We start from the raw sequence: 26,711 nt of genomic DNA on the forward strand, positions 1-26,711 counted from the left end.
TGAAGATGGTGGATACTGACACGTGGCATGGAATGAAGAGGATGTCTAATGACATGTGGCTGCATCTTAAGGTGTCCCCACACTGACACGTGTCAGAGAATGGAAGGAGAGAAAAATGACATGTGGCGCTACCTCTAGGTGAACCCCACGCTGACACATGGCAGAGAAATGGGATGAGAGAGAAAAAGACAAGTGGCGCCAATCCAGGGACAAGGCTCCTATATTTTTGGGTTTTTCAAAATTCAGGTTTTTTTCAAAAGGAAAGCCTATGTGACACCACTTCAGTATGGGCTCCACATTGCTTCTTTATTGAAATAAAGACAAGCTAGAAAACCTCTTTTTGGAATTTTCATAAAATTTTGGACTAATTGGCAAAACAAAAATTTTGAAAAGAGTTGGCCCCTGTGGGGTGATTTTGCAAAAGAATGATATTGGAAATTGCTGACAAAAGGGTAAAATCTGAGATGAAGTGGCTGAAATCCATATTGAAAACTATCCAGATCATTTTCCTGAGAAAATATTTTGAAATTCAGAGTCCTAGGAGTAAAATGGAAATAATTGATAATTTTGAAGACCCAGGGTTTTGAAATCAATTTTGAAAAGAGTTGAAATTCGAATCTGGATTGAAAATTTTGAAATCGAGAGTTCTAGACCTCGAAATGACATGCTGTGTAGTGCAGTGATATGAAATGTTCATGCGATGCTATGCAATGACATATTTTATAAAATGCAATCATGAACCAGGATTTGGAGATTCCCGTCTCCTGTTAGGAGTAGAATTTTGAACATCTAAGCTAAAATAGAGAAATTTTGAGAGTTGCAGATGAAATTTGGACTTTTGCGGGTTCCAGGCTCAGAAAATGACCATTTTGCCCTCTGGCGATCTCCGGGGAGGAGTTGTGATGTTTGGTGGAAATGTCGAGGAGGTGAGTGAAAATTTGGGGTGTTTACACCACTCCCTAACATAGATCTCCTGGTTGATAGCACGATAGGCCATGCCATGTTTTTCCTTTATAGATGGATATTCAAGTTACAATCAAATCAAATTAACCGCTTGTGACCAATCAAAAACTTCCTTCACCACATCATGGAGAACCTTTTGCTATACAGTCATGGCGTTTGGGCTAAAAAATGGTGGGGCAACCTATCAGAGAGCAATGACAATCATTTTTTATGATCAAATGCATAAGAACATTGATGTTTTCATGGATGATATGTTGGTGAAATCTAAAGAAGAAGATGATCATATTGATGCTCTTGATCAAGTCTTTGAAAGACTCATTCTCAATAAACTAAGGCTCAACCCTAAAAAATGTGTCTTTGAAGTTGAGTCAGGTAAACTGCTTGACTTCATGATCAGTAAGAAAGGAATAGAGGTGGATCCTGCTAAAGCAAAAGCAATCATTGATATGCCACATCCAACCAATTATTGAAAGTGAAGTCTTTAAGGGCGCATTAAGTCTATTCGACTGTTCATCTCCAATTTGGCAATGAAGTGTGAACCTTTCAATCATTTGTTAAGAAAATAAATAAAGTATGAATGGGGACCAGAATGCCAACTTTCATTTGAGAGCATCAAGTAGTATCTTCTTAATCCACCCATTCTGAAGCCACCAGAATTAGGAAAGTCGCTCTTGTTGTATATTTTAGTCAATCAAGTAGCTTGTGGTGGATTTCTGGTGCAATATGAAGAAAGCAATTGAAAAGAACATGCAATTTATCATGTGAGCAAAACTTTCGTTGATTATGAAAAGAAATATTCTCAGATGGAAAAGACATGTCTGGCTTTGGTATGGATGTGTCAGAAACTGAGACACTATTTGTTGGTATTAGAAGTCAAAATTTTATCAAAGCTCAATCTTCTCAAATATATTCTTGAACAACCATTTCTCACTAGACGAATTGCTAAATGGCAAGTCCTCTTAATGCAGTATGACTTAGAGTATGTTTCTCAAAAGTCAATAAAAGGCCAAACTATCGCAGATTAGTTGGCAGATTTTCCCCTGACAGAAAAGATCAAGGCGAAAGATGATTTTCCTGATGAGCGCATCTATAATATTCAACAGTTCCTAGTTTGGAACCTATTCTTTGATGACTCTAAGAATATGTCTGGCATAGGGATCAGAATGTTGTTGATTACACCAGAAAAAGAAATGATCCCTTATTCTCTCAAGCTTGGTTTCCAATGTACTCACAATATGGCCGAGTATGAAGCTCTAATACAAGGCCTCAAAATTTTGCAAAACTTCAATGTTAAAAGACTACATGCCTTTGGTGATTCACTTAACACTGAGTGGCAGGTAAAATATTAGAAATTGATCCCTTACCAGAATATTGTCGTAGCTCTTGTGGTCAGCTTCAAAGAATTTCAGCTCAATCAAATCAAGAGGGAATACAACCAAATAGCCGACGACTTGGACAACCTGGGTTCCATTTTATCCTTTAAAGACAGTGAATCCTGTCATTCTTTTGAAGTTGGTAGGCTTGATCAACCTGCCTTTATTTTATCTGTGCAAATAAACTAGGTTGAGCAAAAGAAGAAGCCTTGGTATTAAGATATCAAGAATTTTATTGAAACTGGTGATTTTCTGCCAGAAATTCCAAGAAGGGAACAATGAGCAATTTAGCGCATGTCTGCTGTTATCATCGCAAATTTTTACTTTTTGCAAATCAAACTGACATTTGAAAAAGGTTTTTGAAAATAACTCGCCTCCATTTTAAAATACATGATAATTCTGAAGAATGGGACTCGCATGTCGGTACGAGGTTCAACCGTTCCTGGCGCCTTTACCAGGGGTAATCAAACCAAGGATCAAAAGTGTGCTTAGCTTTGCTCAACTTATCTAAATCGTGTTCTATTTCCTAAATGCATAAAGAATCAGGCATATGTTATGAATTTTCTGAAAAATGCAGATTTGAAAACATGATGTTTGCTTTTGAGATTTGAAATACTTGAAAAATTCTTGGAAAATATGTCACTTGGAAAATTGTGAATCATGGTGAAAGAATATTTCTGGGGAAAATGAAAATCGATTTCTGAAGAATCCAAGTGTTTTGTGAAAATGGATTTATGAGGAATTTCAAGTAACTTTGGAAAACTTGATTTTTCTAAATTTAAACTTTGAAATTGAATATATAACTTGAAAAATCGAATTTTGAACTTTGAAAAATACTTGAAATACCATTTGAAAGCTCAGAGTTTTGAGAAAATCAATTTCTGAGTAAGACTTAAAAAATTTTGAGAAAATTGATTTCTCTGAGTTGGAATTGGAATTTGCAAATGAATGAAATGAATGAATATGGATTTGAAAAATATTTCTTTGAGGAATTGAGAAAATCCTTTTGAGTTTTGAAAAATGCAGTGCATTTTGAAGTTAGCCTAAGAGTGTAGGCTGAATGTGGCTAATACGAAGATCACAAATCTGGGTCTCATTCGTATTCTGACTATGACCATAAATATGAATTCCACCGAGTTTGTCAACTCCATAAGAGCTAGTGCACGTGCCATTCATGTAGACCATGGTGGATTTATAAAAAAATATGCATGAATGATGCATTCATCAGATATTAAAATTTACAGAATTAAACTATATGCAATGCAAATCCTAATCTAAGCAGAATTTGAAATTCTTATTCCAAATTTAACTTAATTTACAACACTAACTGAATTTTAATACATAAAAATAAAGTCTTCAATGTCCCTACAAAACTAGAAAACTAGTTAGTGAAGATATGTTGGCTTTTATAGATTTATCCAGTAATATATGGAAATTACTAGATTTCTCTAGATATAAGCCTTTTTCCATGATTCCCAGAGATAAACATGATAAAATATGAAATAAATTTGAAGAAATAATAGAAATGAGATTTGAAAATTCGAAATTGGGATCAAAATAACCAAAATGCCCCTAGACTATGGCCTTGAAATCAGGGTTTTCAGAAAGATATTTTGTAAAATACAACTTTTGAAATTCAAATGAGGATAAATTGAACCAAAGATGATATGATATGATTAAAATTGAGAAATACCAAAGTTTGGAATTTCGAAATTATGGTCAAATGACCAAATTGCCCCCGATAGCAAGACTATGGCCTTGAAATCAGGGTTTTCAGAAAATATTTTGGTGAAAACTTTGGGTTTAAGATTTAAATAAAATCAAATAACAAGAAAATCGACCATGAAGTATCCTAACATGATTATAAACATGAAAAAACTCTAAAATCATGAACTTATGCATAAAAAACCAAAAATATTACAAAAATCATGATTTTGGCAGTGTTTCGAGATCCTGCGGGCACCCTGTTTTGCAATTTGGCTCATCCAAGCATGAAATGAGTTATAAAATTGATAAAAATCATCACCTGCACTTATTATAACCCTAAAATCAGATTGAAATCATAAAAGTATATTTTTGTCATTATTCCAATTCAAAAATTGCATTAAAACCCTAAAATATGCTATTTTTACCCTTGGTCACATACCAGTTTCGGTGCCCGACCCAAAATAGGAGCTAATTCACCATGGAAATTCCTAAACTTTTACAGAGAAATAGTAGACATAAAAACAGAGAATATCCTTTTTATATATCAGAGAAATCATCTCGGGTTAGGGAGATATTGTTCTGGCAATCTGGACTTAAATTTAATGAATATAAAATTGATTAAAACAGGCACGTTTGGTTGCAAATACAAGAAAAAATAGCACACTTCATTAAAAATTTTTGAGATTTAAGCAGTAAATAATACACAAAAAAATAATGAACTTCTTTTTTTACAGATCATGAATCGAATCTACGGTTAAGGATCTATGATCAACACAAGTTGAATAAAGGTTTTAGTAAATCATAATGAGTTTCAAAACATGAATCCGACTTTCTGACAGACGAAAAATATCAAACAGTGACACAAAATTATGAAAATTTTACAGTAAATATACGACATTAACACAAAGCTACTTCACTTTACAAATCTTGAATCGGATATTGGATGAAAGAAATATTGCATCTACAATTTATGCTTGAATTTGAAGAATGATTTTAACTAACAGAAATCCCGATTTGACTTTGTATTTTATTAACAGAGTTCCCGAATTCCAAAATGTCTGATTTTTTTAAATAGTCTCAATAACATATTTGTGCACCACATATAAAAAAATCAGCAATTTATAACAAAGATTTTAATACGAACTAACATGCTTTTTATAGATCCAAGATGAAAATATACAGAAATCTAAGAAACCCTAGAAAAAACATGCTTTAATTAATAAAAAACTATAAAAATACCTAAACAGTAAAAAGAAATTTATTTCAATGCTGAAACACATGTAATAAACATTAATATGCTAAAAAATTAAAATAAAATATGCAATCAATGGTTAGATTTTGATTTACCCATTAAAAGATGGATTCAACCCATTAAACGGGTGAATCATAATCTTTTTCGGGCGTTTAGCATAATAAATAAAAAAATAAAACATTGTTAATGGATCAAAATTTGTAAGGAACCATAAAACATCAGCTTAACATCATCTTGAGGTCCTCACATGATTTTTTTGAAATAAAAGAAAAAGCATGCTAAAAGAGGCGATAATGGTTATTTTAATGAAAGAAAGTAATAAAAATGATGAAAATAATAAAATAAATTAAATAAAACCTTACCTTGGGGCTGAAACAATGGAGGAAGGAGAGGAGGAGCCTAAGGAGAGAGAGAACCATGAATTTGGAGAGGGAGAAAAGAAAAAAAGAGCTCTCTTTTGACATCTTGAAGTCCCCCTTTTATAGGTTTTCAAAAAGTCACTTAATTAGGGTTAATTAAGAGGTTTTTCTTTTTTTCAGGACTCTTTCTAATAAATCCACTAAGGGCAATGATTTTCCTAGAGTCTTCTAACCTAAATGAACTCTAACTAAACCATAATTAACATCTAATTAAACTCTAGAAAGTCCAAATGTGGCGCCACCTAGTATGAACCCATATTTGGTTTTTAAAACTTAAATTTAAAACCTTTAAAAACCAATGGTTTAAAACTTAAATAAAATGGATTTTTAAAATTACTTTTGACTCCTCTAAACCCTTAAGCTAAATAGGACATTGACTAACCCTAGTCTAACCTTGACTTCTTCAAATGTGGCGCCACCCCGAGTGGGCCCCACTTGAATTTTCAAAAACGATTTTAAAACTTGAAAATGAGAGGTTTTTCAAAAGAGATTCAAAAGTAGACTTTGAGATTGAAAGTTTTGAAATGGTACAGAGTCTTGACTGAGTCAGAACTCCTCTGGATATGGTGCCAACTGAGCCCCCCCCCCATAGAAGTTTTAAAAAATTTGAAATAAATAATAAAAATGACTTTAAAAAAGGGTTAAAATCAACAGTTGAAATTCAAAGTTTTGAAAATAGAGTTCTAAGCGAACTGGAACTCTGGGCTAGAGTTCTGAAATTTTAGGACTCTGAGATTTTAGATTTTAAAAGCCAATTGAAGGAGTTTTTGAAAGATTTTATCAGAACTAGTAAAAAAATAAGTCAGAAAACACAGTTAGGGTTAGAGTCCTAACTCAACCGAAACTCTGAGATAGAGTTCTGAATCAACTCGGACTTTACAAAATGACCTAATTTTTGAAAAATAAATAAAAATGAATAAAAATGAATGAAAATGAAAGTAAAAACAGACTTAAAAAAAGACTCCTAACTGGATTATGACTTTGGGACAGAGTCCTGATCGGACTCAAACTCTAGATTTTTTTGGTATTTTCTGAAAAACAGATGAAAGAACTTGTGAAAATAGTGAAAAAAATAACAAATATTGAAATCAAAATAGAGTCCTGATCCAACTGGGACTCTGGGGACAGAGTTCTGATTGGACTCGGACTATCAGAATTTTGGATTTTCTGAGAAAACAAATGAGAGGATTTTGAAAAACAAGTGAAAACTAGATAGAATTGAAGTTTGGTTCAGAGTCCTGATCTGATTAGGACTCTAAAGAAGAGTCCTAATTCGACTAGGACTCTAAATTTTTTTGGTTTTCTGAGAAACAAATGATGAGATTTAAACAAAGCTTTTGAAAACCAGTGAAAATGAAGTGAGAAAACAAACTTTGGATAGAGTCCTGATTCGACCAGGACTCTGGGATAGAGTCCTGATTCGATCAAGACTCTGGGATAAAATCCCAAAATTTTGAAATTTCATGATAAAGGTATAACAATTTTGATTCTTGAAGAAATAAATAGAAGGATTTTTGAAAGATTTTCTCAAAATTAAAATCAGGGTCAGAGTCCTGATCCAACTGGGACTCTTCAAACAGAGTCCTGGTTCAACTAAAACTGTGAGTTTTTGATTTCTCTTTGAGAGATTTTGAAAGATTTGATTAAAAACATATAAGAATAACGATGAAAGATAAAGTCCTGATTCAATTAAGACTCTGAGAAAGAGTCCTAATTCAACTCGGACTCTAGAATTTTAGCCAAAAATAAAGGATTTTGATAGGTTTTCTTGAAAATAGGTGAAAAAGATAGTAAAAAATAGAGTTCTGATCCGACTAGGACTCTGGAAAAAGAGTCCTGATCCAACTAGGATTTTGGAAAAAGAGTCCTGATTGGACTGAGATTCTGAAATTTTGGCAAAAATGATGAGAATGGGTAAGGATATGACCACAATGGTTTAAAATCAGAATAGAGTTTTTAAAAAGATTCAAAAAGATGAAAATACAGAGTCCTGGTTCAACTGGGAATTTGAAAATTTTGAGATTTTTGATAAATAAAGGAATCCAGATGCGAGACCACCTGAATGGGTCTCATCTGAGAATTGAAATCGATTAAAATTGAGTTTAAAATGAATCCAGATTGTTTTCTGAGGAAAACATTTCAAAATATAAGATCCTTAGGGGTTGACAAATGGTAGAATGTTGATTCAAAACCCAAGTTTTGAAATTGACTTTGAAAGAAAAGTTTTAAAAGCTTGAATCTAGATTTAATATATTGAAAACAAGAGATCTGGATCTCGATAATTAGATGCAATGACATGCAATGCAAATGAAATGATATGTCGAATGCATGCAATGACATGCAGTGACATATGAAATGTAAGCACTGGATGATGGTGAAAATTTGGGTGTTTACAGATGCCCCTCTTTGCTATTTAGTCGGTTGATGGCCGAACTTAGTGGCAAAGAAAAACACACCAAATTTGAGCTATAAAAATGCCCCAGTTAGGAGAATCTGACCGGGTATGAAGGAATAAGCTGAGATGATGAAAAATGGTAGGTATGAAATGGAGAATAAAGAAGAAGATTCACCTCACCAAAATGAGGCTCAGGCTTGGCCCTTAACCTGGATGGGACGATACCTCATGAAAAAATGAGGCATAGGCTTAACCCTTAACCTGAAAGGGGACGATATCTCGTGGAAAAATGAGGCTCAGGCTTTATCTTTAACCTGAAAGGGGACGATACCTCGTGGAAAAATGAGGCTCATGCTTAACCCTTAACTTGAAAGGGGACGATACCTCGTGAAAAAATGAGGCTCAGGCTTAACCCTTAACCTGAAAGGGGACGATACCTCATGGAAAAATGAAGCTCAGGCTTAACCCTTAACATGAAAGGGGACAATACCTTGTAGAAAAATGAGGCTCAGGCTTAACCTTTAACCTGAAAGGGGACAATACCTCGTGGAAAAATGAGGCTCAGGCTTAACCCTTAACTTGAAAGGGGACGATACTTCGTGGAAAAACGAGACTCAGGCTTAACCCTTAACCTTAAAGAGGACGATACCGCATAGAAAAATGAAGCTCAGGCTTAACCCTTAACTTGAAAGGGGACGATACCTCGTGGAAAAATGAGGCTCAGGCTCAACCCTTAACCTGAAAGGGGACGATAAACAGAATCCTCAAATGAAGAAACCATAGTAGGAACTTCGAATTTTGCACAATAAATCCGAGGGGGGTTTGCAAAAGGAAGAAAGGGGGTTCTTTAAAGCTTGAAAAGGGATTGATCTTGGACGTCTAATTTCTAAGACTGAATGGCTTTTAAAACAGATGACCTTTTTGCAGAAAATTCAAGTTTAACCCTTACCCTGTACGGGAACTGTCTATGGTGGGATAGTGGGGAGCATAGGGAAGTGTGCAAATCTGAGAGCCTAGGCACTCAAATCAAAACAAGAAGGAAAAAATCTTAGACAACTACCATCATCCGATCCTAAAAGGGATAACAACAACGCCTGGATACATCAAAATAGACATCAAGCTCTCACTTCATGTTAGGATAACTTGAAAAGATTGCCAATAAGATAAAAAGTGTAGTTGATTGAAAAATGATTGAAATGTAAGTATATTTATATAAAAAATATTCCATCTTTTCTACCTGAAGTATTACCTCCAACTGGACTTGACTTCGTAGAATCAAGATTCGAATTCAAATTGCTTGCAATTGACTTTTTTTTCAAGGAGGCTATCAATTTCCTTGATATGAACGAAAAAAAAAGGTTTCTCATTGTGAAAGCAATTAGTGAAAGGATATTGATAAAAGAATTTCACAAAATTAAAGAAGATTCTTGGCGGATTCGACAGTTTGATATCCTGAGATTCTTTTCTCAGAATGGTCTTTCTGCCTGTACTCTTTTTTTTTCGACAGAATTGGGGCTTTTTGGGTTTCTGGAGAATTTATTACATCATCCTTCATTTTGGAGATGTCCTGACTTTTTTTTCTCTCTCTTTTTTCTTGGAAGGGTACGTCACAAACTCCTTCATCTTGGAGATGTTCCCATCCTTCTTTGCCTCAGGGATTATGTCGAGGATATTGGCTCTTTGGCTGGTGGTCTCTTGATGATAGCTGAAATTAAATATCTTTTAGGGTTCGTCGGGAGGTTCATCACATTCGCCTTCAACCCGATGGTGATCTGAACTTTCCCTAGAAGGATTCGTCACAAACTCCTTCATCTCGGAGATGATCTAAATCTTCTTTGGCCCCAGGGGTCTAACTCGCATAATTCATCTTCATCTTGACGACAATTGAGAGATCCCTTTTGTAGATATTTAATTGCAACTTAAACGATTGAGGAGATATAAGAATTGAATGGATTTTTCTATATCACTCAGGATATTTCGACTGCCTTATTTCCACAAGAATGACCTTAAAAATGTGTCTTCGACTGCAATCAATATCAATCACTTATGGCTTTGCAACAACATTAAATTTTCTTTGCCGGTCATATCAATGATTTATTCTTCATCCCTTTGATTGGTCAATAGAAAGAATTTGGATTTTGAATCCTTCTTCGCAAAACCTCGTTCTTTTGGAAGTAATACTAAAGGTAACTTGAGGTAATTCTTTTGTGTAATAAAAGATTTTTGGAATCAACAACTATTTTTCATGACAAATTGGCAAAATATTATTGGAATCCTTGGTGAAAGAAATCACTTGAGGTCTAAATGACACATTCGTGGCTAGATTCTTCTCTTCTTTCCCCAAAAGAGAGACTCAAACTTGACCCTTACCTGAACGGGTAACAAAAAGATACTCCTCTCTTCCCTAAAGAGGAGGTGTTTGCAAAACAAACTTTCAAAGAGACATAAAGTTTTCATCAAGACTCCCTATTTCTAGGCTTTTCTTATGGAAAGGGGGCCGCTAACAAAGGTTGGGAGGATATCATAGAGGAGCGAGTCCATCACACTCTCCCTGGAAAAAGGGTCCTCGATGATGAGGGTGGCCTAACAAAAGACATTTAGGGTTACAAGGAGGATGAACTTCCGTTGAAACTCTCCCTGGAAAAAGGATTCCTTGTGTGACAATAAAGATTGTTTTGTAAACTGTTCGTGAAGCACGAATCCCTTCAAACTCTCCATAGAAAAAGGTGTTCAACGAATGAACAATAAAGACATGCGAAAAGAATGGGCTCCCTCGAACTCTCCCTGGAAAAAGGGTCCCTCGCAAGAGAAGAGATTGATAATTGACTTTGATAGAATATGTTGACCCAAAGGTTTCGCTTGCTAAAAATTGATGGCCAGAGGTTCTGACTGACATAATAGATGACCCAAAGGTATGCTTGATAGACTGGAGTGACCCAAGGGTCTGACAAAGATTGTTTGGTTCGCTGATCTGAAGATTAACATTGAGTTTGAACCCCAATGTGATATTAGTGTTTGGATTGCGATCAGTATGAAGACTGAATTTGGACAAAATACCAGTATGAGCACTAGATTTTAAAAGATCACCAGTACGAGCACTGGGTTTTGAAAAAGTCTAACCAGTGAATACCGAATTTAGAGGGTTTGACCAGTAAAACTGGATTTAGAAAGTTTGACCATTTAGAAATGGATTCAGAGAGTTTGACTAGTAAAAACCGGATTTAGGAAGTTCGACCAGTAAAAACTGGATTTAGAAAGTTCGATCAGTGAGAACTGGATTCTGGAAGTTCGTCCAGTAAAAACTGGATTTAGAAAGTTCGACTAGTAAAAACCAGATTTAAAAAGTTCGAACAGTAAAAACCGAATTTAGGAAGTTCAACCAGTAAAAACCGGATTTAAAAAGTTCGACCAGTAAAAGCCGGATTTAGGAAGTTCGACCAGTGAAAACTGGATTTAGGAAGTTTGACCAGTAAAAACCAGATTTAGGAAGTTCAACCAGTGAAAACCGGATTCAGGAAGTTTGACCAGTGAAAACTGGATTTAGAAAATTTGACCAGTAAAAACTGGATTTAAAAAGTTCGACTAGTAAAAACCGAATTTAGGAAGTTTGACCAGTAAAAACTAGATTTAGGAAGTTCAACCAGTAAAAAATGGATTCAGGAAGTTCGACCAGTAAAAACCGGATTTAAGAAGTTTGATCATTGAAATTTCGATTTAGAAAGTTCGACCAGTAAAAACCGGATCTAGGAAGTTCGACCAGTAAAAAACGGATTTAGGAAGTTCGACCAGTGAAAACTGGATTCAGGATGTTCGACCAGTAAAAACCGGATTTAGGAAGTTCGACCAGTAAAAACCAGATTTAGGAAGTTCGACCAGTGAAAACTGGATTCAGGAAGTTTGACCAGTAAAAACCGGATTTAGGAAGTTTGACCAGTGAAAACCGGATTTAGGAAGTTCAACCAGTAAAAACCGGATTTAGGAACTAGACTTCACCCGAAGGTTGACCGGTAAAAATGGTTTCGATAAAAGATTAAACCCGAATGTCGAATTTAGAAAAGATTGGTGTTTAGAAAGCGCTTGCTGATTGTGATGTGAAATTTTCAATCTTCACCCTCACGATGACCTAGACAAATGCCCCGGGTCTCAGGATTTATCCCTTATCCTGAATGGGTAACAAAATTAATGTAAGTTGATGCACATGAATGCAGATGTATGCAAATGAATGGGTATGCATGCAAAATAAGAGATTTGCTTGATTCTGCCTACATACAGGATGTTTTGAAGACAATTTTCAAAATAATGCCCCAGTGTAATGGGGGAGTAAGATATTGGACGCAAGGATAAATAATTGATATTGGAGGAACGTTATGTGAAGATAACAATGAAAAGATTGGCGATGTGCTTCTTGATGGATTCGGGAGGCACTCTGAAAGAGGTTACTCCTTGTAAAAAGATATTTTGTAAAGAAGGAGAAATACAAAAGATGACGCCAAGCTATGAGGAAGATTGATAATTTTATTGATGAAAGAGATGGGACCATGTCATCCATACAGAATGACGAAAGCAAAATGCAAGAATGAAAGAGTGTTGGCCTTGTCGCTCTTAGGGTGCTAATGAGCTGGCTGCTTTATCCTCTTCTTTGCCTTCCACAAGGATATTTTTATCGATATAGTCTTGAATAATATTCCTGAGAACGAAGTAGTACTCGGTATCATGCCCCATGGCCCAATGAAACTTGCATAATTGATCTTTAAATCTTCCCCTAATGATAGGAGGATCATCGACTCTTGAGAGCTTAATCATCTCCTTGGCCAACATATACTCAAGGATTTCTTCACGCGGCTGATCTAGAGGAGTAAAGTCACGTTTAAAACTCTAGTTGTCGTACTTCAACTTTTCTTGAGGTCTCAACCCTTGCTTTAAAGTTTCCTGTGGTTGCTTATTGTACTGGGGAATCAACTTACCTTTTTGCTCATTTTTGCTAGGGTTTGGTCCCCCTGAACCAGAGCTGTGATCTTTCACATTTTCCTTATGATGGTTCTTGTTGTTGTTGGTAGAGTAGGTAAAATGGTTTTTCTTGTTAGATTCTTGCTCATTGTTGTTCTTGGTGAACATGAAGCCCTCATAAGATCCATTTTTTATACTCAACTGAAGCCATTCAGCTCGTTCTATCAGTTCTATGAAGGTCTTTGATGGAGATGTGGAAATCAGTTCCCTTAGGGGTTGCGAGAAGTTGCTCAAGATCAAAGATAGTGCATGTCCCTCTGATATCGAATCATACATCTTGTTATAAGCGGATCTCCACCTATGAATAAAATCCCTGGCTTTCTCATTTTCTTTCTGCTTCAGACTATAGAGATGACTGAGAGTCGGGAGTGCCTCAACATTGAATAAGAAGCGCTTAATAAATAAATTGACCACTTTGTCAAACTCTTTCAGCTCTATAGGGTTAATGTGCTCCGAATACCATTTTGCTGCAATACCCTCCAGACTGCGAGAAAAACAAAGAAATAAGGCTCGATTGTTCTTCCTGAATCTGGAACATTCTGCAAAGAATAGGGCGAGATGTGCTTTTGGATCGCCAGAGCCATCGAATTTGATAAATTTCTTATGGAGATTGTCGAGATCATCATCCGCATCCAGTCCATCATAGAAATCTTTGCTTGTAAATACCCTTTTTCTCTTGTCGCGGGCTTGCAGATCTTTAACCATCTTATCCACGTCTTTGAGTTGTGGCTGAGTAGGGTCACTGACAGATTGATTTTTGGATATACAAGCTGACCCCTGTCCTTGAGTCAACTTTATAAATACCTGCTGAGTTTCATATTCCTCATCAGTATCTCCAGCTGATTCTGCCTCATCAAAGGTTTCTTCATGATGACTCTGCTTTTTGGTGATCTTCACATTCTTTTTCATTGTTCGACCTCTGACCTTTTTATTATTGTGGGCCTTTCCTGAGCTGGCCCCTGTTTCCTCAGACAATAACTTACTCTACATTCTCTGAAACAACGAATACATCTGTGGGTCGATGTCATCATTAGCTTGTTGACTTCCGTTTCCGACAGATTGTGAAGAGTCCATTTCTTGTACTGAAGCTGACGGAGAACTGATAAGCTGGACTGACACAGTTTTCTTTCTGGACCTCGTCTGAACCATGTAAGGATGCAAATGCTCTCTGTAGAGCAAAACTGAGGGTTAGCTGCTGAAAATGGTTTTTAAATAGAAAACATTTGCTGGATATCTGGTAGACAATCTAAAGGATGTCCCATTACTAGGAACTGAGTCGTCGCTGGAGTCACGACAATTGCGCTGCTATTCTTTGCAAAATAAACAACTGAAAATATGCCTTGTTACCTACGCAAGGTTGTCAAACCAAGATGAAAATTAAAGGAATTGTATTGAAGGAAAAACATGATTTTATTAGTAATAAACTTGACAAAGGGGAGGGGGGACAAACAATTTTCTACCACTCCTGATAATCAGAGGACACTCGAGGACCAGGAAAAATAGTGAGAGTAACAAAAGAATCCCAGCCATGTCTGGCGGAATGGTATGCTTCGGACCACTGATCTGATGTGAGATCGAACTCTGGCAAGATCTCTGATAGTAGACAAATTTCTATGCACTTCTGTCTCTGAGAGAACTGCCTGACACTACGCTCTGGATGGTAATATGCACAGAAGAATGGGCCAAGTTGCTTGAACCGCTTGCCGTATGCATAAGTATATCTGAGAGGTGATTTCTGACGATCAAAGTAGTCCCACACGACTTCTTCCTCCTGAAGGTTGTCGATGAAGAACTGGTATCGTGCAACTAGAGGAAGCTTTTCACCATTGTATCTGAATGAACTGGCTCGGGCTGGCACATGTCGAAGAAACCAAGATTGCAATGCATAGGCACACCCTTCGACTAGAATTGATTCTCCGAGTGTGAAACGGGTCAATCCTCGGTACAGAAAAGCGAGTGCGGCCATGGCTATAGAGAGGCGGCTGGTCTGTCGACTTGCCCACCTTCGCAGAAGTTGAACTATTCTGATATCTATGTAATTCCGTCCATATGGGAGAAGAGCCAGTCCCACAGTGCATAGGACCATTGCATGTTGGATTCTCTCTCAAGTTGTTCGAGATAAAGAACTGACTTCTACAAATGTCCCATACTGCCTGTAGATTTTGAGCAGATTCACATATTCATTTCCATTCTCCTCGATCAATGGCCAAGTCTTGCGTCCTGTCATGCGGGCTAAAGCATCTCGGGGATCCAGACCCTTGACATTAATCAAGAATTGCTGCTCCAAAGGATCTCCTAGATGATCGGCAGGCTTTGGCAATCCCATGATTTCTGAAAACTCATCCATCAACAAAGTCATTTCTCCCCATGGGAACCAGAAGGTACTAGTACTCGGGTTCCACCGCTCTGCCAGTGCGAGAATCAAATTGTCGTTGACTGTCTGTTTTCCCACTGCAGATGCTAGTTCTAACCCATAATCGCTCAAATGGTCCGAAAATATACGAGAAAAGTTCTTGAGCCATGAATAGTACCACCGGGGAATGAAGGATCCGGTGCTGAGAGTTCGATGTTCTGGAAGACCTTGTCGCACCTCGTAGGAGATGTGACCCTCAGAGAAGACCAAATCAAGTTGACCGGATGCCATCAGATTGAAAAACATGGAAAATTGGAATAAGACTTAGGAAAATATAAGGATTTTGAAAAAGATGCAGGCAGGATAAAAATGAAGCAGAAAATTCAAGATCCAGAAAGAAGGAAGGATGGAAAATCACCTGGAATTTTGAGGAAAATAAAGGAGAATTTGAAAAACCGTTCAGGGTTTGAATAAAATAGGAATTTTAGACAGTATATGTAAACAGATGGAAAAATTGGGAATTTTTGAAAATCTTTCAGTATTTTAGAAAACTTGTGAAAAATGTAATAAAAAAAACTAACATTCAATCACATGTTGTATAAACAGGTATGCACATAAAACATTCTCTAAAAGTTGACTCTAGATGCACAAGTTTTGAAATAGCTTTAGGACCTTAATCCTAACTCTAAGGCTCAGATCATCTGTGTTCAATCATACTATGCCTATATACTCGAGCCGAGGCTCAATGTATGTGGCATAAAATCGATTTCTCTGGTTCTAGGTTCAATTTTTCCAACATCTTTGAGCGCCTGCCGATATACGTTGGACTATGGCCCTTGGTACGTGGTAGGGGAACATTAACCGAAATAGGTGGCCCAATTGTGGGGCTATATCCCGAACTATGGTTCTGGAAGAAAGCCCAGTAACGTGAAGACCAGGTAGAGATAGGTGGGGTGGTTTTTGAAAACATGAGCACATGCAAGCAAAATAGAGGGCTCTAAAACCTAAAGAGATAGAGATTTTATAATTTTTGAAGAAGCAAAAATTGTTTTCATACAAATCCTAGATTGAGGAGTGTTGTATTAGACCTAGGTCTATGTGAGCATGAAAATTTCTCCTCAATATGGTCCTACCAAACCATGCCTAGTCTATATGCAATCCATGTCAGCTGGGTTTAAGTCTAGGCTCCTAGGTTCACATGATAACAGAAAGTAAAAGCTGACATTTCATAGAACACGATTTTGACAATTTGAACTAAGTCAAGTGCACAATTGATCAGGCGAAGACAGGTCCCATCACGGTCGCCAAACCTGTTATTATCGCAAAATTTTACTTTTTGCAAGTCAAACTGACCTTTGAAAACGATTTTTGAAAATAACTCGCCTCCATTTTAAAATGCGGGATAATTATGAGGAATGAGACTCGCCTGTCGGTACGAAGTTCAACCGTTCCTGGCGCCTTTACCAGGGGTAATCAAACCAAGGATCAAAAGTGTGCTTAGCTTTGCTCAACTTGTCTAAATCGTGTTCTATTTCCTAAATGCACAAAGAATCAGGCATGTGCTATGAATTTTCTGAAAAATGCAGATTTGAAAACATGATATTTGCTTTTGAGATTTGAAATACTTGGAAAATTCTTAGAAATAATGTCACTTGGAAAATCGTGAATCGTGGTGAAAGAATATTTCTGGGGAAAATGAAAATCGTTTTCTGAAGAATCCAAGTGTTTTGTGAAAATGGATTTCTGAGGAATTTCAAGTAACTTTGGAAAACTTGATTTTTCTAAATTTAAACTTTGAAATTGAATATATAACTTGGAAAATTGAATTTTGAACTTTGAAAAATACTTGAAATACCATTTGAAAGCTTAGAGTTTTGAGAAAATCAATTTCTGAGTAAGACTTGGAAAATTTTGAGAAAATTGATTTCTCTGAGTTGGAATTGGAATTTGCAAATGAATGAAATGAATGAATATGGATTTGAAAAATATTTCTTTGAGGAATTGAGAAAATCCTTTTGAGTTTTGAAAAATGCAGTGCATTTTGAAGTTAGCCTAAGAGTGTAGGCTGAATGTGGCTAATACGAAGATCACAAATCTGGGTCTCATTCGTATTCTGACTATGGCCATAAATACGAATTCCACCGAGTTTGTCAACTTCATAAGAGCTAGTGCACGTGCCATTCATGTAGACCATGGTGGATTTATAAAAAAATATGCATGAATGATGCATTCATCTGATATTAAAATTTGCAGAATTAAACTATATGCAATGCAAATCCTAATCTAAGCAGAAATTGAAATTCTTATTCCAAATTTAATTTAATTTACATCACTAACTGAATTTAAATACATAAAAATAAAGTCTTCAATGTCCTTGCAAAACTAGAAAACTTGTTAGTGAAGATATATTGGCTTTTCTAGATTTATCCAGTAATATCTGAAAATTACTGGATTTCTCTAAATATAAGCCTTTTCCCATGATTACCTGAGATGAATATGATGAAATATGAAATAAAGTTGAATAAATAATAGAAATGGGATTTAAAAATTCAAAATTGGGATCAAAATAACCAAAAATGCCCCCGATAGTCAGACTATGGCTTTGAAATCAGGGTTTTCAGAAAGATATTTTGTAAAATACAACTTTTGAAATTCAAATGAGGATAAATTGAACCAAAGATGATATGATATGATTAAAATTGAAAAATACCAAAGTTTGGAATTTCGAAATTAATGTCAAATGACCAAATTGCCCCCGATAGCAAGACTATGGCCTTGAAATCAGGGTTTTCAGAAAATATTTTGGTAAACACTTTGGGTTTAAGATTTAAATAAAATCAAATAACAAGCAAATCGACCATGAAGTATCCTAACATAATTATAAACATGAAAAAACCCTAAAATCATGAACTTATGCATAAAAAACCAAAAATATCACAAAAATCATGATTTTGGCAGTGTTTCGGGATCCTGCAGGTACCCTGTTTTGCAATTTGGCTCATCCAAGCATCAAATGGGTTCTAAAATTGATAAAAATCAGCACCTGTACTTGTTATAACTCTAAAATCAGATTGAAATCATAAAAATGTATTTTTGTCATTATTTCAATTCGAAAATTGCATTAAAACCCTAAAATATGCTATTTTTACCCATGGTCACATACCCGTTTCGGTGCCAGACCCGAATTAGGAGTTAATTCACCATGGAAATTCCTGAACTTTTACAGAGCAATAGTAGACAAAAAAACAAAGAATAGCCTTTTTATAGATCAGAAAAATCATCTTTGGTTAGGGAGATATCATTCCGGCAATATGGACTTAAATTTAATGAATATAAAATTGATTAAAACATGCACTTCTAGTTGAAAATATAAGGAAAAATAGCATAATTTATTAAATTTTTTTTAGATTTAATAAGTAAATAATAGACAGATAAATAATGAACTTTTCTTTTTACAGATTATGAATCAAATCTACGGTTAAGGATCTATGATCAACACAAGTTGAATTAGGGTTTTAGTAAATCATAACGAGTTTCAAAACATGGATCCGACTTTATGACAAAGGAAAAATACCAAACAGTGACAAAAAATATTAACATTTTACAGTAAATATCTGACATTAACACAAAGCTACTGCACTTTACGAATCTCAAATCAGATATCGAATGAAAGAAATAACACATCTACAAGTTATGCTTGAATTTGAACAACGATTTTAACCAACAGAAATCCCGATTTGACTTTGTATTTTATTAACAGAGTTCCCGTATCCCAAAATCTCTGATTTTTTATAGAGTTTCAATAACATATCCGTGCACCACATATAAAAAAATCAATAATTTCTAACAAAGATTTCAATACAAACTAACATGCTTTCTATGGATCCAAGATGAAAATATACAGAAATCTAAGAAACCCTAGAAAAAACATGATTTAATCAATAAAAAACTAAAAAAAATATCTAAACAATAAAAAGAAATTGATTTCAATGCTGGAACACATGTAATAAATATTAATATGCTAAAAAATAAAATTAAAATAGGGAATCCATGGTTAGATTTTGATTTACCCATTAAAAGATGGATTCGACCCATTAAGCAGGTGAATCGTAATCTTTTTCAGACGTTTAACATAATAAATAAAAAAATAAAATATTGTTAATGGATCAAAACGTGTAAGGCACCCTCAAACATCAGCTTAACATCATCTTGAGGTCCTCACATGATTTTGTTTTGAAATAAAAGAAAAGAAAAAACATGCTAAAAGAGGTGATAATGGTTATTTTAATGAAAGAAAGTAATAAAAATGATGAAAATACTAAAATAAATTAAATAAAACCTTACCTTGGGGCTGAAACAATAGAGGAAGGAGAGAGATAACCACGAATTTGGAGAGGGAGAAAAGAGAAAAAGAGCTCATTTTGGACCTCTTGAAGTCCACCTTTTATAGGTTTTCAAAAAGTCACTTAATTAGGGTTAATTAAGAGGTTTTTCTTTTTTTCAAGACTCTTTTTAATAAATCCACTAAGGGCAACGATTTTCCTAGAGTCTTCTAACCTAAATAAACTCTAACTAAACCCTAATTAAACCTTAGAAAGTTCAAATGTGGCACCACCTAGTATGGACCCACATTTGGTTTTTAAAACTTGAATATAAAACCTTTAAAAACCAATGGTTTAAAACATAAATAAAATGGATTTTCAAAATTGCTTTTGACTCCTCTAAACCCCTAACCTAAATAGGACATTGACTAACCCTAGTCTAACCTTAACTTCTTCGAATGTGGCTCCACCCCGAGTGGGCCCCACTTGAATTTTCAAAAACAATTTTAAAACTTGAAAATGAGAGGTTTTTCAAAAGACATTCAAAAGTAGACTTTGAGATTGAAAGTTTTGAAATGGTATAGAGTCTTGACTGAGTCAGAACACCTCTGGATATGGCATCAACTGAGGGGGGGCCCCATCGAAGATTTGAAAATTTTGAAATAAATACTAAAAATGGCTTTAAAAAAAGGGTTAAAATCAACAGTTGAAATTCAAAGTTTTGAAAATAGAGTTCTAAGCGAACTGGAACTCTGGGCTAGAATCTTGAAATTTTAGGACTCTGAGATTTTAGATTTTAAAAGCCAATTGAAGGAGTTTTTGAAATATTTTATCAGAACTAGTAAAAAAATAAGTCAGAAAACACAGTCAGGGTTAGAGTCCTAACTCAACCAAAACTCTGAGATAGAGTCCTGAATCAACTAGGACTCTACAAAATGACCCAATTTTTGAAAAATAAATAAAAATAAAAGTAAAAACAAACTTCAGAAAATACTCCTAACTGGATTAGGACTCTAGGACAGAGTCCTGATCAGACTAAAACTCTAGATTTTTTTGGTATTTTCTGAAAAACAGATGAAAGAACTTGTGAAAATAGTGAAAACAATAACAAATATTGAAATCAAAACAAAGTTCTGATCCAACTGAGACTCTGAGGACATAGTCCTGATTGGACTAGGACTCTCAGAATTTTGGATTTTCTAAGAAAACAAATGAGAGGATTTTGAAAAACAAGTGAAAACTTGATAGAATTGAAGTTCAGTTCAGAGTCCTGATCTGATTAGGACTCTAGAGAAGAGTCCTAATTCAACTAGGACTCTAAAAAATTTTGGTTTTCTGAGAAACAAATGATGAGATTTAAACAAAGCTTTTGAAAACCAGTGAAAATGAAGTGAGAAAACAAACTTTGGATAGAGTTCTGATTCGATCAGGACTCTGGGATAAAATCCCAAAATTTTGAAATTCCATGATAAAGGTATAACAATTTTGATTCCTGAAGAGATAAATAGAAGAATTTTTAAAAGATTTTCTCAAAATTGAAATCAGGGTCAGAGTTCTGATCCAACAGGGACTCTTCAAACAGAGTCTTGGTTCAACTAAAACTCTGAGTTTTTGACTTCTCTTTGAGAGATTTTGAAAGATTAGATTAAAAACAGGTAAGAATAACAATGAAAGATAGAGTCCTGATTCGATTAAGACTCTGAGAAAGAGTCCTAATTCAACTAGGACTAGAATTTTAGCCAAAAACAAAAGATTTTGATAGGTTTTCTCAAAAATAGGTGAAAAGGGTAGTAAAAAATAGAGTTCTGATCCGACTAGGACTCTGGAAAAAGAGTCCTGATCCAACTAGGATTTTGGAAAAAGAGTCCTGATTGGACTGAGATTCTGAAATTTTGGCAAAAATGATGAGAATGGGTAAGGATATGACCACAACTGGTTTAAAATCAGAATAGAGTTTTTAAAAAGATTCAAAAAGATGAAAATACAGAGTCCTGGTTCAACTGGGAATTTGAAAATTTTGAGATTTTTGATAAATAAAGGAATCCAGATGCGAGACCACCTGAATGGGTCTCATCTGAGAATTGAAATCGATTAAAATTGAGTTTAAAATGAATCCAGATTGTTTTTTGAGGAAAACATTTCAAAATATAAGATCCTGGGGGTTGACAAATGGTAGAATGTCAATTCAAAACCCAGGTTTTGAAATTGACTTTGAAAGAAAAGTTTTAAAAGTTTGAATATGGATTTAATATTTTGAAAACAAGAGTTCTGGATCTCGATAATGAGATGCAATGACATGCAATGCAAATGAAATGATATGTCGAATGCATGCAATGACATGCAGTGACATATGCAATGTAAGCACTGGATGAGGGTGAAAATTTGGGGTGTTTACATCTGCCCAATATTTTGTTCTCGTCGATGTTCTCTATCGCCGTGGATTTAGTGTTGAGTATGCCAGATGCTTAGACAATGATGAAGCTATGAAAATCATTCAAGAAGCACATAAAGGTATTTATGGTGTCCATGTCGGTTACCAAACTCTTGTCAAGCAAATCATTCGGGCATGATACAACAACAACAACTACGCCTTCATCCCAAAACAATTGGGGTCAGCGATATGAACCAAAAAAGAAATTCATTTTGGGTCTTCCACAAGAATCCTTTTCCTCCAATCATTTCTATCCAATGCCATGTCCTCGGTGAGGTTCAAAGCATTCATATCCTTTCCTATCATCTCCATCCAAGTCTTCCTAGGCCTACCCCGACCTCTTTTAACTAATATATTTTCCCATTTCTCCAACCTTCTAACTGGAGCATCATTAGGCCTTCGCCGAATATGTCCAAACCACCGTAAACGATTCTCTCGCATCTTATTTTCAATGGGTGTAACACCTACCTTCTTACGTATCTCCTCGTTCCGAATCTTATCTTTTATTGTATTTCCACACATCCATCTAAGCATCCGCATCTCAGCTACACTCATTTTTTGAATATGATGTCTCTTGGCAGCCCAACATTCCGCACCATATAGTAAAGCGGGTCTAACAATCGTCCTATAAAACTTTCCCTTCAACCGCAATGGCATTCTACGATCGCACAACACTCCAGTTTCACTTTTCCATTTCATCCACCCAACCTTTATCCTATGATTTACATCTCCATCAATTTCTCCATACTTTTGAATGATGGATCCCAAATATTTAAAATAATCATTCACCGGTATTTCTTGCTCACCAAGCTTCACTACACTCCCATCACTACTTCGTTGCTTACTAAACCGACATTCCATATATTCAGTCTTACTCTTACTCAACTTAAAACCTCTAGCTTCCAATGTCTGTCTCCATAATTCTAACTTAGCATTAACCCCAGCTCTAGACTCATCAATCAAAACAATATCATTAGCAAACAACATACACCACGGTACATTTTCTTGAATTGATCTCGTAAGCTCATCCATCACTATCGCAAATAGGAAAGGGCTTAAAGCATATCCTTTATGTAACCCAACCGTTATAGGAAAATTGGTTGTCACCCCTCCACAAATGCGGACATTGGTTACTACTCCTTCATACATATCTTTAATTATACTAATGTACTTTAGGGAAACACCTTTCTTCATCATTGTCCACCAGAGAACGTCCCTAGGTACTCTATCGTATGCCTTCTCTAAATCAATAAAAACCATATGCAAATCTTTGTTCCTCTCTCTATATCTTTCAATAAGTTGTCTAAGAAGATGTATAGCTTCCATAGATCAACTATGCAGCAGGACTGCTATCGTTTTGTGAAGAAATACATCAAATGCCAAATGCACACATCTTTCATTCATGCACTGGCCGCATATTTGCAATCAGTTGTATCTCCTTGGCCATTGTCTAGATGGGCTTTCGACATAGTGGGTCCAATTACTCCTCCTGCATCCAATGGCCATAAATATTTTCTTGCCACTACATAATATTTTACTAAATGAGTCAAAGTTATCACACTGCATACAGTAGAAGGCTGCCATGTGGTTTCTTTTATTCACAAAAATATTCTCTGTCGTTTTGGCATACCACATGATATTGTGTCAGACAATGGTAATTATTTTAAGAATGAGAGGATGAAAGCCTTTTGTTCGAAGTTCAGAATTTACCATCATTTTTCAGCTCCTTACTATCCTCAGAGAAATAGTCAGGCAGAAGCTACCAACAAAATTCTGATTCGTATTTTGGAAAGGATTATGAAAACAGGTCATGTTTGGCACGAGAAAATTCATGACGCACTTTGAGCATACTGAACTACCATTCAGACTCCGACCAATGCCACACCTTCAGAGCTCGTTTATGGGACTGAGGTGGTTTTACCTCTCCCATTCAAAAACCTGCTCTCAAATTTGCCTCACTTTTAGAATTGTCACTTGATCAGTATCAGCAATAGAGATTGGTACAACTTGATTTACTGGATGAAAGAAGGCTCAAGACAGTCGAACATGCTCAATCTTATCGTCAAAGGATAGACCGACAATATGCTAAGTCAGTCATTAAAAGAAGATTTTGAGTTAATGATTTGATTCTCATATCAGCAGCTCATCTCAAGCATCGCCCACGTGGCAAATGGTCGCTCAATTGGAAAGGTCCCTATGTGGTCAAATAAGCACTTCCTCGCAACGTATATCGTCTGATCAATGCAGATGAGGTGGAATTGTCAGATCCTATCAATGCTTTACATTTGAAAAAGTTTTATACCTAAAAAAAAATCTATTCTATCCTTTATATTCTTCAAAAAATCCCTTTTCAATAACAATGATCTTCTATTATCCTTTCTTCTAACATTCCTCTCCCACTAAACTGGGGCATTTTTTTTATTATCATATGCAGGCAAAGTCAAATCAATTCTCTTATCATCAATTCTCTTTAATTTTTTTTTATTTACCTATTCAGGATAAGGGGTAATCTTGAAAGCAGGCCACATACAACTAACTATGATGGTCTATTCAAATCATGATTTTTTTTTTCATCAAGAATCACCTCATATTACCTCATATTATCCTCTAGTATCCTTTCCCATATTACCTCTAGTATCCTTTCCCAAAAGGTGAAGCATTTTGCGAAGAAGAATAAAATCCAAATCTTTTCCTTGTTGATCAACCAAAAGGATATAAGAAATATCCTTGGTATGATTAGCGAAGGAATATTCAGTGATGTTGAAAAGCCAGAAGCGAATTGATATTGACCATAGCTAGGGTACATTTTTAAAGGCAATTCTTTTGGCAACAAAGCAGTATAAATATTCTAAGCAATAAAGAATCCACTCAAAATTTTCAATAAAGCAAGTATAATTGATTATCTGCAAAAGGGATCTCTTAACTATCGTCAAGTTGAAGACTGATATTCGAGTTAGACTCCTTTCAGATTATCTTCGAGTTGAAGTAGTGTGTGACGTGTCCTTCCAGGAAAAGTTCGGATCATCGCCAAGTTGAAGACCGATGCGCCGAATCTCCCTACCCTAAAAGATATTTAATTCATACTATCAGAAAAATTTCAATTGAAAGAGACATCTTTATCAATTTCTAGGGCCAAGTATACCTCAAATATCAAACTGCCAAAATTGCCAAGATTCATCTTTTCTTATGCAAAATTCTTTTATCAAATTCTTTTCACTACTTGCTTTTATGAAATTAAGAATATTTCTTCTCTCTTCATATCAAGGAAATGGATAGCTTTCTTAAAAAAAATCAACAACATTAAAATTTGAATTTGACTCTTAAATCTATGGAGTTAACCTCGTTGGAGGAAATACTCTAGGTAAAAGAGAGAATATCTTTTGCACATACGTGCACATTTTCAAGCATTTGAATCAACTACAATTTCATCTTATTGGCAAAATTTTCTGGCTATCCAAACATGAAATAAATACTCAATGTCTATTTTGATGCAACCTGACATTGTTTACCTCTTCAAAAAGAGTTGCCTTGTTCATTTTCCCAGTTGCTCTTACAACATCATATTTCTTCCACTTTCAGGCTAAGGGTTAAACCTGAACCTCATTTTTGAGGTATTTTTGTCCCATCCAGGTCAAGAGCTAAACTTAAATCTCAGTATGTGCAACATCTCCTACATTTTTTTTAAAGCTTTAGGGAGTATATTTCTACATATCCTGCAATATCACTTTGTAAGGAACATTCCCCAAATCAATTTTCTTTTCTCTAAATTTGGTGTGTTTGTCTTTGCCACTAAGCTTGGCTTTCAACCGGCTTAGCATCAAAGAGGGGCATCTATAAACACCTTAATTTTTCCAAAATTACCTTTTTCTGACTCTGAGTCCCACCTCCTGAGTCACTTGTACTTCTTCTAGCATTTTCTTGGATCAAGTTTGAAAAATAAAAATGCAAAAATTTAGAAAGTTTTATAAAAGTGGCTTTAGGTTAAATAAGAAAGGGTTTTTTGGAAAAGTTTTGCAACTAAGCCTTCTTTTTTAAAATTTTAAAGTTCAGAAGGGGCGTTTCTGAAATTTTTGTAACCACCCTCTCCTTTATAAACCCATGTAAAGGAGAAAGAAAGGGGGGTGGATTTTTCAAAAAAATAAAGAATCGACTCTCTCACTCTCTCCCTTTTTCCCTCTTCTCATCTTCCTCTCTCTCTCTTTTTTTTTTCTTTCCCTTCCTCATCAGTGAAGAAGATCACTCCGACGATGACACAAAGGGGGAGCCGCCTCTCCTCTCAAACCTATCCTACGATAAGAAATCTCTCTTTTCTCCTTATCTTCTCCTCTTCTTTTCTCTTCTTTCTCCTTCTGATTGGACGATCTGAGATTTTTCTTTATTTTTTTTTCACTATTGCATCTTTGCATAAGCATTTTACTAATTCATTAGGCCTCATACTTGCATTTGCTTTCTGCTCACTGACCATCACCTCCATTAGCATCTTAATCAA

Source organism: Nuphar pumila, chromosome 8, assembly GCF_984573655.1.
Source record: "Nuphar pumila chromosome 8, dmNupPumi1.hap1.1, whole genome shotgun sequence".
NCBI lineage: Eukaryota > Viridiplantae > Streptophyta > Magnoliopsida > Nymphaeales > Nymphaeaceae > Nuphar > Nuphar pumila.